The sequence below is a fragment of the Pseudophryne corroboree genome, chromosome 5, assembly GCF_028390025.1.
Source record: "Pseudophryne corroboree isolate aPseCor3 chromosome 5, aPseCor3.hap2, whole genome shotgun sequence".
In the NCBI taxonomy this organism is placed as follows: Eukaryota; Metazoa; Chordata; class Amphibia; order Anura; family Myobatrachidae; genus Pseudophryne; species Pseudophryne corroboree.
The window spans coordinates 445441597-445451698 of NC_086448.1; positions in this window are offsets into that span (position 1 = coordinate 445441597).

A 10102-nucleotide genomic window follows, 5' to 3' on the forward strand; every position below is an offset into this window, starting at 1 on the left:
TTGTAGCTGAAATTAATGATGAGCAAATGTCTTCTCCAGATCTTATTTCCTGTATCTTCCCATGTATAGGAAAACTAGCTAGATAACAGGGAGCACAAAGTGGTTGGCCCTGCAGGCGGGCACCAGTGTTTCATGGATATTTTACTGCATGTTGCCTACAAGTTCTCTCTGTACTACATTCACCCAAATATGATTCCAATTTTGCATACAATATATTAAATTGCTCCCCACCTTGACAGCGTACAAGGGGGGTAATTCAGAGTTGATCGCAGCAGCAAATTTGTTAGCAGTTGGGCAAAACCATGTGCACTGCAGGGGGAGCAGATATAATATTTGCAGAGAGTTAGATTTGGGTGGGTTATTTTGTTTCTGTGCAGGGTAAATACTGGCTGCTTTATTTTTACACTGCAAGTTAGATTTCAGTTTGTACACACCCCACCCAAATCTAACTCTCTCTGCACATGTTATATCTGCCCCCCCTCCTGCAGTGCACATAGTTTTGCCCAACTGCTAACAAATGTGCTGCTGTGATCAGGTCTGAATTACCCCCAAGGTTCTTTACAGTCCCTTGATGTCTTGTGTGCTTCCAATGCATACTTTACTGGCTCGTGCAGGTTGTATAAATCTAAAGAGAGAGAGACCCTGCACCACAGATAGGAAAATGCTTAGCTTGATTATAAAGGGATCTTTGAGAAGTAATAATGAGCTCATATATCCTGGTTCAGGAGCATCCAACCACTGTCCTCAAGGCACACTAACAGTCCAGGTTTAAATGATAGCCATGTTTGAGCACAATTAACTTAATTAGTACTGCAGTTACTTTTACGTTAACCATCTGTGCTCAAATATGGATATTATAAATACTTGGACTGTTAGTGTGCCTTGAGGACCAATGTTGTGTAACCTAATTCCTCAGCAGACATTAAACACTGTGTAGAGACTACTAACCAGTTTGTCTGCAGTCTTCAGTTTCAGTTGCCTCTAGGGGGTAAATATACGAAGATGGGAGTTCTATTTAAGATGGGATGTTGCCCATAGCAACCAATCAGGTTCTACTTCTCACTTATAGTAGAGAGGTTTTTGATGGATTATTTTTCTGGCGCAAAGCTGCCCATACACTAAAGTGTCAAAATAAATGTCACCACATTTACCTAAATATTAACAAACAAGAAAAAAGAGACACTCCTTCATGTCCGGGGCGCTTAAAAATTACTGTGATGATATAAGATAAAAAAAACAATACATTCCTTCAATAATGATCAGATGAGGGATCCTTCTCAGTGGAGTAATATCTCTAGGTAATCCTTCAAAGGGTCTACTCCGAATCCAAGCGACTCTTGTATGGAGTTTTTCTGAAGTTCATAGAAAAGAATAAAATACAGAACTGTGTAGACCAATCTTTTACTTTGTAGTAGTCGTGTATGTCTTTTAATATGAACCCTCAAAGGCGGGGGGGAGCGTACAATATGTACTGGTGAGTATATACACTCAATATGTATTGGTGAGTATATACACATAAAGGTATCTTTTTAAGAGATGGACCAATCCACTATGTTTTATGTATATAGCAAATGGGGATGAAATTCTGCGTACCCCACCTCACACAATAGAGGATATAATTCCCATAAAGGTATCTTTGCAGTTAAGCAGTGTCCCAAAAATACACTCGAGAAGGGGTTGATCTTTGTGTACCCAAACTCACACGAAAGCAAGAAGACAAACTCCTATAAAGGTATCTTTATAAAACATACGGTAGCCCAAATGCGTACTCCAACTCACTCCAGATAATGTGTTTTTACTCCCATCATGGTATCTTTGTACTTCATCCAGCAAGATTTCTCTAACGTCCTAGTGGATGCTGGGGACTCCGTAAGGACCATGGGGAATAGACGGGCTCCGCAGGAGACAGGGCACTTTAAGAAAGAATTAGGAATACTGGTGTGCACTGGCTCCTCCCTCTATGTCCCTCCTCCAGACCTCAGTTAGAATCTGTGCCCGGACGAGCTGGGTGCACTTTAGTGAGCTCTCCTGAGCTTGCTAGGTAGAAAGTATTTTGTTAGGATTTTTTATTTTCAGAGAGATCTGCTGGCAACAGACTCTCTGCTACGTGGGACTGAGGGGAGAGAAGCAGACCTACTAACTGCGGATAGGTCATGCTTCTTAGGCTACTGGACACCATTAGCTCCAGAGGGATCGAACACAAGAACGCACCCTTGGTCGTCCGATCCCAGAGCCGCGCCGCTGTCCCCCTCGCAGAGCCAGAAGCCGGCGTGAGAAGCAAGAAGACTTCAAAAGCGGCGGCAGAAGACTCCAGTCTTCATATGAGGTAGCGCACAGCACTGCAGCTGTGCGCCATTGCTCCCACATTACACCCACACTGCGGTCACTGTAGGGCGCAGGGGGGGGCGCCCTGGGCAGCAATTAGAGACCTCTTGGCAAAGTGGGCATATATACAGTTGGGCACTGTATATATGCATGAGCCCCCGCCATTATTTTACACAAAATCGTGGGACAGAAGCCCGCCGCTGAGGGGGCGGAGCTTCTTCCTCAGCACTCACCAGCGCCATTTTCTCTCCACAGCTCCGCTGAGAGGAAGCTCCCCAGGCTCTCCCCTGCAGAAGCACGATAGAAGAGGGTGAAAAAGAGAGGGGGGGGCACATAAATTTGGCGTAAAAACAATATATACAGCAGCTACTGGGTTAACACTACGTTACTGTGTGATTCCTGGGTCATATAGCGCTGGGGTGTGTGCTGGCATACTCTCTCTGTCTCTCCAAAGGGCCTTGTGGGGGAACTGTCTTCAAATAGAGCATCCCCTGTGTGTGTGGTGTGTCGGTACGTGTGTGTCGACATGTCTGAGGTAAAAGGCTCCCCTAAGGAGGAGATGGAGCTAATATGTGTGTGAGAGGGTGTCTCCGTCATCAACGCCGACACCTGTTTGGATATGTGTAAGTGCTAAGGTGAATTTATTGCACAAAAGATTAGAGAACAGACAGGAAATCTACCCATGTCTGTCCCTATGGCGCAGAGACCTTCAGAGTCTCACAATGCTCACTATCCAAAATAATAGACACTGATATCGACACAGAGTTTGACTCCAGTGTCGACTACGATAATGCAAAGTTACAGCCAAAATGGCAGAAAAGTATTCAATATATGATTATTGTAATAAAAGATGATTTGCATATCACTGATGACTCATCTGTCCCTGACACAATGGTACATATTTTAAGGGGAAGAAAGCTGAGGTAAATTTCCCTCCTCTCATGAGGAAAAAGAGCGGGAATCTCCAGACAAGAGACTGCAGCTTCCCACAAAGAATTCTCAGGCAGTATCCTTTCCCCACTAGGGCCAGGATGTGATGGGAATCTTCCCCTAGGGTGTCACGTTTGCCCAAAAGGTAGCCCTAGCTATTCTCAGGGATCCTGCAGATAGCGTGCACATTTGGGTACACTACTTAGACCGGCGATTGTGTCGGCATGGGTTTATAGCGCTGTGGCGGCGTGGACAGGTACCTTATCAGCAGAAATTGAGACCCTAGTATGTGTGTATATATATTTCTCTGACGTCCTAGTGGATGCTGGGAACTCCGTAAGGACCATGGGGAATAGCGGCTCCGCAGGAGACTGGGCACAAAAGTAAAGCTTTAGGACTACCTGGTGTGCACTGGCTCCTCCCCCTATGACCCTCCTCCAAGCCTCAGTTAGATTTTTGTGCCCAGCCGAGAAGGGTGCACACTAGGGGCTCTCCTGAGCTTCTTAGTAAAAGTTTAGTTTTAGGTTTTTTATTTTCAGTGAGACCTGCTGGCAACAGGCTCACTGCATCGAGGGACTAAGGGGAGAAGAAGCGAACCTGCCTGCTTGCAGCCAGCTTGGGCTTCTTAGGCTACTGGACACCATTAGCTCCAGAGGGACCGAACACAGGCCCAGCCTCGGAGTCCGGTCCCAGAGCCGCGCCGCCGGCCCCCTTACAGAGCCAGAAGCAAGAAGAGGTCCGGAAAAATCGGCGGCAGAAGACATCAGTCTTCAACAAGGTAGCGCACAGCACTGCAGCTGTGTGCCATTGCTACTCAGGCACACTTCACACTCCGGTCACTGAGGGTGCAGGGCGCTAGGGGGGGGCGCCCTGAGCAGCAATATAAACACCTTGGCTGGCGAAAATACATCACATATAACCCCCAGGGCTATATGGATGTATTTTAACCCCTGCCAGAATTCACCAAAAAGCGGGAGAAAAGGCCGCCGAGAAGGGGGCGGAGCCTATCTCCTCAGCACACGGGCGCCATTTTCCATCACAGCTCCGCTGGAAGGACGTCTCCCTGACTCTCCCCTGCAGTCCTGCACTACAGAAAAGGGTAAAAAAGAGAGGGGGGGCACTAATTTGGCGCAGTTTTGATAATAACAGCAGCTATAAAGGGAAAAGCACGTTTTATAGTGGTATTCCTGTATATATATAGCGCTCTGGTGTGTGCTGGCATACTCTCCCTCTGTCTCCCCAAAGGGCTAGTGGGGTCCTGTCCTCTATCAGAGCATTCCCTGTATGTGTGCGGTGTGTCGGTACGATTGTGTCGACATGTTTGAGGAGGAAAATGAGATGGAGGCGGAGCAATTGCCTATAATAGAGTTGTCACCCCCTAGGGAGTCGACACCTGAGTGGATGGGCTTATGGAAGGAATTGCGTGACAGTGTCAGCTCTTTACGAAAGACAGTTGACGACATGAGACAGCCGGCTACTCAGCTTGTGCCTGTCCAGGGGTCTCAAACGCCATCAGGGGCTCTAAAACGCCCGTTACCTCAGATGGCAGACACGGATACTGACTCCAGTGTCGATGATGATGAGACAAATGTGACTTCCAGTAGGGCCACACGTTACATGATTGATGCTATGAAAAATGTTTTACATATTTCTGATAATACAAGTACCACTAAGAAGGGTATTATGTTTGGTGAGAAAAAACTGCCTGTAGTTTTTCCTGTATCTGAGGAATTAAATGAAGTGTGTGATGAGGCGTGGGTTTCCCCCGATAAAAAACTGATAATTCCTAAAAGGTTATTGGCATCATACCCTTTCCCGCCAGAGGATAGGGCACGTTGGGAAACACCCCCTAGGGTGGATAAAGCGCTCACACGCTTGTCTAAACAGGTAGCACTACCCTCTCCTGATACGGCCGCCCTAAAGGAACCTGCCGATAGAAAGCTGGAGAATATCCTAAAATGTATATACACTCACACGGGTGTTATACTGCGACCAGCAATCGCCTCAGCCTGGATGTGCAGTGCTGGGGTGGCTTGGTCGGATTCCCTGACTGAAAATATGGATACCCTAGATAGGGACAGTATATTACTGACTATAGAGCATTGAAAAGATGCATTTTTATATATGCGTGATGCACAGAGGGATATTTGCCGACTGGCATCAAGAGTTAGCGCGCTGTCCATTTCTGCAAGAAGAGGGTTATGGACGCGGCAGTGGTCAGGTGATGCGGATTCCAAAAGGCACATGGAAGTATTGCCTTATAAGGGGGAGGAGTTATTTGGGGTAGGTCTATCAGACCTGGTAGCCACGGCAACTGCTGGAAAATCCACATTTTTACCCCAGGTAGCCTCTCAACATAAGAAGACGCCGTATTATCAGGCGCAGTCCTTTCGGCCCCATAAGGGCAAGCGGGCAAAAGGCTCCTCATTTCTGCCCCGTGGCAGAGGGAGAGGAAAAAGGCTGCAGCAAACAGCCAGTTCCCAGGAACAGAAGCCCTCTCCCGCCTCCGCAAAGTCCTCAGCATGACGCTGGGGCTTTACAAGCGGACTCAGGCACGGTGGGGGCCCGTCTCAAGAAGTTCAGCGCGCAGTGGGCCCACTCGCAAGTGGACCCCTGGATCCTTCAGGTGGTATCTCAGGGGTACAAATTGGAATTCGAGACGTCTCCCCCTCGCCGTTTCCTAAAGTCTGCTTTACCGACGTCTCCCTCAGACAGGGAGGCAGTATTGGAAGCCATTCACAAGCTGTATTCCCAGCAGGTGATAATCAAGGTACCCCTCCTACAACAGGGAAAGGGGTATTATTCCACACTGTTTGTGGTACCGAAGCCGGACGGCTCGGTGAGACCAATTTTAAATCTAAAATCCTTGAACACTTACATACAGAGGTTCAAATTCAAGATGGAGTCACTCAGAGCAGTGATTGCAAACCTGGAAGAAGGGGATTATATGGTGTCTCTGGACATCAAAGATGCTTACCTACATGTCCCAATTTACCCTTCTCACCAAGGGTACCTCAGGTTTGTGGTACAGAACTGTCACTATCAGTTTCAGACGCTGCCGTTTGGATTGTCCACGGCACCCCGGGTCTTTACCAAGGTAATGGCCGAAATGATGATACTCCTTCGAAGGAAGGGAGTTTTAGTTATCCCTTACTTGGACGATCTCCTGATAAGGGCAAGATCCAGGGATCAGTTGGAAGTCGGGGTAGCACTATCTCAGATAGTGTTGCGGCAGCACGGTTGGATTCTCAATATTCCAAAATCGCAGCTGATCCAGACGACACGCCTTCTATTCCTAGGGATGATCCTGGACACAGTCCAGAAAAAGGTGTTTCTCCCGGAGGAGAAAGCCAGGGAGTTATCCGAGCTAGTCAGAAATCTCCTAAAACCAGGCCAAGTCTCAGTGCATCAATGCACAAGGGTCCTGGGAAAAATGGTAGCTTCCTACGAAGCAATCCCATTCGGCAGATTCCACGCAAGAACCTTTCAGTGGGCTCTGCTAGACAAATGGTCCGGGTCGCATCTTCAGATGCATCAGCGGATAATCTTGTCACCAAAGACAAGGGTGTCTCTCCTGTGGTGGTTGCAGAGTGCTCATCTTCTAGAGGGCCGCAGATTCGGCATTCAGAACTGGGTCCTGGTGACCACGGATGCCAGCCTGAGAGGCTGGGGAGCAGTCACACAGGGAAGAAATTTCCAGGGCTTGTGGTCAAGCCTGGAGACATCACTTCACATAAATATCCTGGAGCTAAGGGCCATCTACAATGCTCTAAGCCTAGCAAGACCTCTGCTTCAAGGTCAGCCGGTGCTGATCCAGTCAGACAACATCACGGCAGTCGCCCACGTAAACAGACAGGGCGGCACAAGAAGCAGGAGGGCAATGGCAGAAGCTGCAAGGATTCTTCGCTGGGCGGAAAATCATGTGATAGCACTGTCAGCAGTGTTCATTCCGGGAGTGGACAACTGGGAAGCAGACTTCCTCAGCAGGCACGACCTCCACCCGGGAGAGTGGGGACTTCATCCAGAAGTCTTCCACATGATTGTGAACCGTTGGGAAAAACCAAAGGTGGACATGATGGCGTCACGCCTCAACAAAAAACTAGACAGGTATTGCGCCAGGTCAAGGGACCCTCAGGCAATAGCTGTGGACGCTCTGGTAACACCGTGGGTGTACCAGTCAGTGTATGTGTTCCCTCCTCTGCCTCTCATACCCAAGGTACTGAGAATTATAAGACGGAGAGGAGTAAGAACTATACTCGTGGCTCCGGATTGGCCAAGAAGGACTTGGTACCCGGAACTTCAAGAGATGCTCACAGAGGACCCGTGGCCTCTACCTCTAAGAAGGGACCTGCTCCAGCAAGGACCCTGTCTGTTCCAAGACTTACCGCGGCTGCGTTTGACGGCATGGCGGTTGAACGCCGGATCCTGAAGGAAAAAGGCATTCCGGATGAAGTCATCCCTACCCTGATCAAAGCCAGGAAGGATGTAACCGCACAGCATTATCACCGTATTTGGCGTAAATATGTTGTGTGGTGCGAGGCCAGGAAGGCCCCTACAGAGGAATTTCAACTGGGTCGTTTCCTGCATTTCCTGCAAACAGGACTGTCTATGGGCCTAAAATTAGGGTCCATTAAGGTTCAAATTTCGGCCCTGTCGATTTTCTTCCAGAAAGAACTGGCTTCAGTTCCTGAAGTTCAGACGTTTGTCAAGGGGGTACTGCATATACAGCCTCCTTTTGTGCCTCCAGTGGCACCTTGGGATCTCAATGTAGTTTTGGAGTTCCTAAAATCACATTGGTTTGAACCACTCACCACTGTGGACTTAAAATATCTCACATGGAAAGTGGTAATGCTGTTGGCCCTGGCTTCAGCCAGGCGTGTGTCAGAATTGGCGGCTTTATCCTATAAAAGCCCTTACCTAATTTTTCTTACGGACAGGGCAGAATTGAGGACTCGTCCTCAATTTCTCCCTAAGGTGGTTTCAGCGTTTCACCTGAACCAGCCTATTGTGGTGCCTGCGGCTACTAGGGACTTGGAGGACTCTAAGTTACTGGACGTAGTCAGGGCCCTGAAAATATATGTTTCCAGGACGGCTGGAGTCAGAAAATCTGACTCACTGTTTATCCTGTATGCACCCAACAAGCTGGGTGCTCCTGTTCCTAAGCAGACTATTGCTCGTTGGATTTGTAGTACAATTCAGCTTGCACATTCTGTGGCAGGCCTGCCACAGCCAAAATCTGTAAAAGCCCATTCCACAAGGAAGGTGGGCTCATCTTGGGCGGCTGCCCGAGGGGTCTCGGCGTTACAACTTTGCCGAGCAGCTACTTGGTCAGGGGCAAACACGTTTGCTAAATTCTACAAATTTGATACCCTGGCTGAGGAGGACCTGGAGTTCTCTCATTCGGTGCTGCAGAGTCATCCGCACTCTCCCGCCCGTTTGGGAGCTTTGGTATAATCCCCATGGTCCTTACGGAGTTCCCAGCATCCACTAGGACGTCAGAGAAAATAAGAATTTACTTACCGATAATTCTATTTCTCGTAGTCCGTAGTGGATGCTGGGCGCCCATCCCAAGTGCGGATTGTCTGCAATACTTGTACATAGTTATTGTTACAAAAATCGGGTTATTGTTGTTGTGAGCCATCTTTCCAGAGGCTCCTCTGTTATCATGCTGTTAACTGGGTTCAGATCACAGGTTGTACGGTGTGATTGGTGTGGCTGGTATGAGTCTTACCCGGGATTCATAAATCCTTCCTTATTGTGTACGCTCGTCCGGGCACAGTATCCTAACTGAGGCTTGGAGGAGGGTCATAGGGGGAGGAGCCAGTGCACACCAGGTAGTCCTAAAGCTTTACTTTTGTGCCCAGTCTCCTGCGGAGCCGCTATTCCCCATGGTCCTTACGGAGTTCCCAGCATCCACTACGGACTACGAGAAATAGAATTATCGGTAAGTAAATTCTTATATATATATATATATATATATATATATAAAATATTAAAGATGCTGTTTTAAGAGATATATATCATAAAACATGCCCAAAGAGACATGAGTATACTGGGTCCTAGAGGCAAAGCTATGTCGATTTCTGCTTGACGTATCCTGTAGACAGGGCCGGTTCAAGGGCACTCAATTACGCCCCCTGTACATTAAAAGCGCCGCTTGAATGCTGAGCGGTGCGCGATGACGTCATCGCGCACCGCACAGCAAAAGGTCCTCTCCACGAAGGGAAACTAGACGCTATGAGTCTAGTTCCCTTCGTAGAGAGGACCTTTGCTGTGCGGTGCGCGATGACGTCATCGCGCACCGCTCAGCAAAGTTACTCTCCAGGAAGGGAAACTAGACGCATAGCGTCTAGTTCCCTTCAGGAGGCGGACGGGGACGGCAGCGGAGGCGGACAGGGACACAGCGGGCAGCAGTGGCGGATCTTGCCACGGTGCGACGCCCTCCGGATGGCGCCAGCGCCCTCCGGAAGGCGGCGCCCCGGGCAAAAGTCCTGCTTGCCCGTGGCAAGATCCGCCACTGCCTGTAGAATATGCAATGGACAGATGATGCCAACTTAAGTGGCATATGGAAGGCTGAGGATTGTGTGGAGAAGGGTTCTCGGACCTGGTCTCCACAGCTATAGCTGGTAATTCTGATATTTTGCCTTATATTCCTGCACAGCCTAGGAAAGCACGTCATTATCAAATGCAGCCGTTCGAACAAAGAAACAAGAAAGTCCGAGGTGCGTCCTTTCTTGGCAGAGGAAACCAGCTGCACAACACAGCTAGTTCCCAGGAACAGAAGTCCTCCCCGGCCTCTACGAAAATCCACCGCATGTCGCTGGGGCTCCACAGGCGAAGCTAGGCC